Source organism: Aptenodytes forsteri, unplaced genomic scaffold (genome assembly GCF_000699145.1).
Source record: "Aptenodytes forsteri isolate BGI_AS27 unplaced genomic scaffold, ASM69914v1 Scaffold40, whole genome shotgun sequence".
In the NCBI taxonomy this organism is placed as follows: domain Eukaryota; kingdom Metazoa; phylum Chordata; class Aves; order Sphenisciformes; family Spheniscidae; genus Aptenodytes; species Aptenodytes forsteri.
In genome coordinates, this window is record NW_008796077.1 from 232335 (window position 1) to 238576 (window position 6242).

Below are 6242 nucleotides of genomic sequence, written 5' to 3' on the forward strand. Positions count from 1 at the left end.
GTGTGCACCAACAGCGGACCTCCACGCCAGTGCTCAACAGTCAGTACAAGCTGACCACGTGCAAGCTCTTGGGCTGCGGAGGTTCATGCACATGCAGGACTCGGGTCCCTGTACACAGACATGCCCACACAGCAGATACCTCTCTTTTCAGCACTGCACCAGTGCCCTGAAGATGCCTTAGAGATGGAGATTCAGGAACCATAAACAAGACTTGGAAACTAGAAAATGCAACCCCCAGCCATTTGGTGGCCACTGAGGAGGGGGCGAGCCCCCCCACACCCGGCTTGCAGATGGAGGGTGTGAGAGCTGCTGCCAGTCGGCATGGCGCATCACTGCCAGTATTCCTCCTGCAGCCCAGGCTGCTCAGCAGAAATCTTCACCTGGGTTGTAGTCACATCTGAGGACACCATGCCAGTGGAGTTTCAAGTTTCTCCCTCCTATTTCAAAAGCTGTCATTGCCCTCAGCTGCCACCCACTCGCCCACCCAGGAGATGAGCAGTTGCGAATGCTTACGCCTCTCCTCCTTGCTGCCGCTGACAATGAGCAGTGATTATAACACACCGGCATGCTCTGACGCACTAAATGTAGATCTCTTCCCAGCTCAGCTCAGAGGTGGCAGGGCTTTTTTTAAACAGCCCCTCTCTGCTTGGCAGGGAGTAGCAGGGAGGGGGACCTGAGCAGGCCAGAATAGCTGCTGGGAGGATCTGAAGTCCCTTTTTGGTGCTCAGTATTAGCATCGCCCTGGGCCTGAGGCACGTCCCCAACGTGTGCGAGGGCTACTGTACACTTGAGGGGAGGGGGGTGACTGCAGCTCTTTGACCTGCACCCTTGCTCAGGCTGTCTGCCTGAGCCTCCAGCATTTTTGTGGAGCTCCCTGCAGAGGAAACACTCAGGAGTTTCCTATTTCACAGCGCCAAGAAGCGAAGAGCAGGATGTGGGGAGGAGACAGCGCCAGTAAGGGAGACTGCAGTGCCCTGATGTGAAGCCTTCGACTGAAGACGATTCATTTCCTGCCAGGCAGGGGGGCCCGGGCTGCCAAGAGGCACCTGCTGCGCACACTGGGCACTCCTGGTGCACACGAGGCACCCTGTGACCGCTCTCCTGAGGGACCTCCCTCACTCTGGGGGAGGTCACCAACCTATTTTCTTGGTCTCATGCACCTCAGGCAGCTGAAAGGAGCACCACAAAGAGCACCTGGAGAGGAACCTCAGCGCTGTGCGCAGTGGCATGCCTGGCCTTGGCCACACGCCTGTCACCTCCCTCACCACCATGATCACATCCTGCTTCTGGGCCACCCTCCCTCACGCTGCCCACAGACCGTAAAGGCCCCGTGGGCCGCGGCCCCGCTGCATGGCTATCTGCAGACAGGAAAGGCTGTTCAGACCCCAGCAGGATCCCATCAAGAAACGTCACTGGAGCGTCGCGGGAAAGGCCAAAGCGAGCAGCTTCGCAGTGCCCTTGAAAACAAAGCCCTGTCCCCAGCGAGCCTCGGAGCAGGGAGTTAATGGTTAACCCGGCATCGGCCACTGGCTGGGAAGTGAGAGCAGCCTCGTCCCCAGGACACAGCTGGCAGAGCGTGACGCAGGCAGACGCAGCAGGGCTGGTGTGCAGCACTGCTTTTCAGGCCGCAGCTCCTGCAGGTTGCTTCTGCAGAGCTCAGGGGAGAGGGCTGTGTGTGGCCCGCGAGAATCGCACCAGCCGGGGGGGTGGCTCTGGCTCCCAAGTGACAGGCTCCTCACCACAGAGGGAACATGATGGCTCAGCAAGCTCTGCCAGTGGGACCAGTCCCAATGCCCCCTTTGTGGGAAGGGGTGGGAAATGAAGAGCTACCTCCACAGTTGGGTGGGCAGAGGGGTGAGGCAGACGGGTGAGGCAGAGGGGCCATTCTTCCCTTTCCTCCCTCTTCTTCTATATCCCAAATATTCCTGCAGCATCAGTTGCCACCTAGATGGAGTAGGACCCCCCCACACACACACACACTTGGCGCCCTGGGGAAGCCCCATCACGGAGGCCAGTAGAGGTTGCTCAGTGAGCAACCGGGTGCTGAGACGTGACCTTGCCCTGAAGACAACGGGCTTCTGCAGACAGAAGAAACAATCGCCCCAGGAGGTGACCTGGGGTGGTCCAATGCAGTCTCCACCAGGAAGGAAGGGGGTTATAGGCACAGATCCCTGGGAAGGGACCCAGTATTGCTGGTGAACCACCCATCTTGTTGCTCCACCAAACCACGCTCCTAAAGCTGGTTCCTACAGAGTCAGGACCATGGCTAATAATATGTCTTTGCCTCTGCACAGGATAATGCTGGGTGAAGAGCTTGGTGTGAGCCATGAGTCAGGATTTAGACCCTCTGGCTACGTTGTCACAGCTCACGGGTCATAAAGAGCAGGAGAGGGATGTTGGGACTGAGTCACCGTGGATCTACCCTGTGGATGTCAGAGCCTGCTCAGAGGCCCAGAGGAAAACCTGATTTAGGAGGAAACTCTCAAATCTTCGAATGAAGCAGAAAATTGAACTCAGCAATTAATTGCATGAATGAATTACTAGTGGTGTCCCTCAGGGGATGATGATGTTTAATGTCTTTATTAATGACACAGATGACATGGGATGGAGCACGCTCTCAGCAAGTTCGTGGATGATACTAGACTGGGAGGTGGGGGAAAGCATGGCTGATACACTGGAGGGCAGGGCTGCTATTCAGAGGGACCTTGACAGGCTGGAGAAAGGGGTGGACAGCAGCCTCAGCAAAAAGAAGTCTGAGTCCTGCTCCTGTAGCACCAGGACAGGCTAGGGATGATGGCTAGAAAGCAGCTTCACAGAAAAGGATGTGGGGAGTCCTGGAGGATGAAAAGTTGAACAGAGGTCAGCAGTGTGTCCTTCTGGCTAAGAAGGCCAACCATAGACTGGGCTATGTCAGCAAGTGTGCAGCCAGCAGGTTGAGGGAGGTGATCCTTCCTCTCTGTTTGGCTCTTGTGAGGCCACATCTAAGGTGGAGTGTCTAGTTTGGGACTGCCCGGTACAAGAAAGACACAGATGTACTGGGCTGAGTCCAGCAGAGGCCACCAAGATGGCCAGGGACTGGAGCAGTGGACATACAAGGAGACACTGAAGGAACTGGGTTTACTAACCCTGAAGAAGAGAAGGCAAAGACCTTTTGCTGCCTGCAGCTACTGAATGGGAGGGTGTAGAGAAGAGAGTCAGGCTCTCCTCTGAGGCACACAGTGAAAGAAGCAAAAGATACAAGCTGCAAGAAGAAAAATGCCAAGTACCTACTAGGACTTCCCGCCCCCCACCCCCTACCATGAGAGTGGTCAAACACTGGCACAGCATCCCTCCCAGAGAGGCTGTGGGACCTCCATCCGTGGAGGTACTCAGAGCTCTACCAGGGGTGGCCCTGGAACTCCTGAATACCTCCCCAGCTGACATGAGTTACTGCAAGACATGAAAGAGGCTCAATCTACTTAGCTTAATAAGGAGATGTAAAGCAACATCTTCTACAAACAAATATGTGGAGAGAAAGTCTCCACGTGAAGTCTTCTAGGAGAAGGCCCTTTAACTTCTTGGCATAGCCAGAACTAACCCCCAGAACCTAAACAAATTAGCATTACAAATAAAGTGCACATTTATAAGATTGAGGGGAATCAGCCGATATAAAATATTATCTTAGATGAAGTGGCTGCTTTAAGCTGGTCATGCTTTGAGTGAGGGCTTGGACCAGAGAACTCCAGGGGTACTTCCAACCTAAATTACTCTGGCTGTTCATGACTGTTCTTCTCCAGCCTGTCACTGATATCAAAATATCAGAAAGAATGGTGCAGGATTCAAACATTGGGACTATTATTAATGCTAATTAATATTGTTGGGAGATGTTTAAACAGGACTTGTTAAATAAGTCTGATACGGCAATAACTTCCTCAGCTTGTAAAGGTACTGAACAATCTGACATGGATGTATGGACTTCAGATTTCTCTCTCTCTCTTTGGAAAGTGAGCAGTTCTCATCCTAGCTCTATTTTACTTTTTTAGCAAAAAAACAAGAAGAAAAGAGGATGATAATTTTCACAAATAGCAAAAACACTGTGGCAGTGGCAAATATAAGGACACTTCAGTTAAACAGAGCCATCTGAGTCACTGATAAAGTGAGATCAAAGACTCTGAAGGGCTGTATCCTGGAAACACTGAAAAGGCTTAAATGGTCACAGCAGAAATCTGTGCAGATGCAGCTGATGTACTGCTGCAGCTCAGAGGCAGACCCTCTTGACTGTATCAGCAGGAAATACTGAGTAGAAGTATGACAGTAGAAATGACATTATTTTGTATACAGTACTGGAATGTGTATTTACACACCCGAGTGACGCATCTCACCTTGCTTAAGTAGTGACACAGAGCAAGAGAGACACCTACAAATTGCTCTTGAGTCTTCGAGATTCAAAGAGAAAAAGATGCTCAAGTGTCTTCATCTGACCTTCCCAGGGAGACAGGACTTTCCATAGGAGGAAAGGAATCTCCCTTTAAGGGATTGTACTCTGCCCACTGACGATGAAGGGAACCTAGACATGGGCTCAGGCACAGATATCTGGATGGCAGTCGTCTCCCCTGGGAATGATGCCCCTCTCCAGGGGCCATGCATCAAAAACAGAAGCTGAAAGTTTGGGAAAAGCTGAGGAAAGTTTTGGGAAAGCTCAGAAAAGTAGTCATGAGTGCTTTTTTTACCCTTAAAAACTCTAAGAAATCACTGATTTCACCTGAACAACAAGGGCAATCCTGCATTAAGCCAAGCCACAATAACATCCATTTGGATTGGAGTTCTTGAAAAAATGCCCTTCCGATGAGACACATAGGAAGCCTGGGGAATCTCAAACTATCTGTTATTCAAAGCAAATATCAAGGCAAAATGCGTGGCTGGTAGACACCTACAGGGAGAAAAGATTTTGTCTGATCTAAAAGGTTCTTTATTATAGCACATTAAGCCAAAACCCAATTTCACAAGAGAAACGTGGCATACAATTTAACCGATTCAAAGTAGTAACTTACTAACAAACACTGCAGTGAATTTACCAGGATTCACTATTTGAATGACTCATTCTGATTCTACTTTTCTCCATGGATTTGTCATTGGGTTTTCTGGTCTTCCTCAACAAGCGCGTGTATCTCCTAACTTTATTTATATTTATCGTTATCGATTGCATTCTCCCCATTTAGTACAGATTGGCTTTCAGGGCTCTTCTGACTGCATGGTTTTGGCCATGGCATCCTGTTAAACATCTGTGAGAATTCAGTATTCAGGACATTTACTAGAGTACTTTCATAACTCTCAACTACCCTTCATGTTCTTAAATCTAATTTTTTCTGCACACTCAGTTTTGCTCATTGTTATCTACAGTTTTATGAAAACATTTCTTTAGCAGCAGCATTGGATATAACCTTCCACTGGGACTATATTATCTTGTCTGCACAAAACACACACAGTCAGTTCACAGCTGTGCATGGATGCAAAAAACCTCCAGCTAGAAACATTTGTGCTAGCTGAAACACTTTATGAATTGGGAGATAACCATCTTTTATTTCAGGAACAGCAATTAAATGACTACTACTTGAGACCTACACAGATAATCTCTGCCAGAAGTCCTTAGGACTGTGATGCTGATCCTAAGCGCATCTCCGGACGCACAGAAGCATCTTACCCTACATGTCCTTGCTCTGATTTGGTTGTTGGTAAGAGTCCCACAAGCACCCACTGCTCCGGGTTTCAGGATGTCCCCAACACGCCCATGTGGGAATAAGTGTTGGCACCTACTCCTACTGTGCTCTCTGCTATGCCAAGATAAAAATGCTGCCAGCTGCCATGCATGTCTGTCAAGTGCTAGAGGACTCTGCTATCTCTCACGAGCACATTTTGCACTTAATCTTTGGATTTTTATCTTTTTGCTTGCACTTTTATACTGATAATGCAACATCCTTCACTGTGGTTGGGGGAGCCCAGGCCCCCAGTGACAGCACTGCTGGTCTTCCACAGTACCCATCATCAAAAGGGTAACGTCACATCATATATGTTAAGTTTCAGCCTTACCCAATCCTAAAGATGAATGAGAATTATTAATGCCTTGGCCTACAGCCACTTTTTATTCATTTCTTCTTTTGCTCTTGAAGCTGTAGGGGTTTCCAGTAGACCCTGGAGAGCAGCACTCATCGCAGGCAATAGAAAATCAATAGATTCAAACACAGCTATAATCAGAGATAAGAATA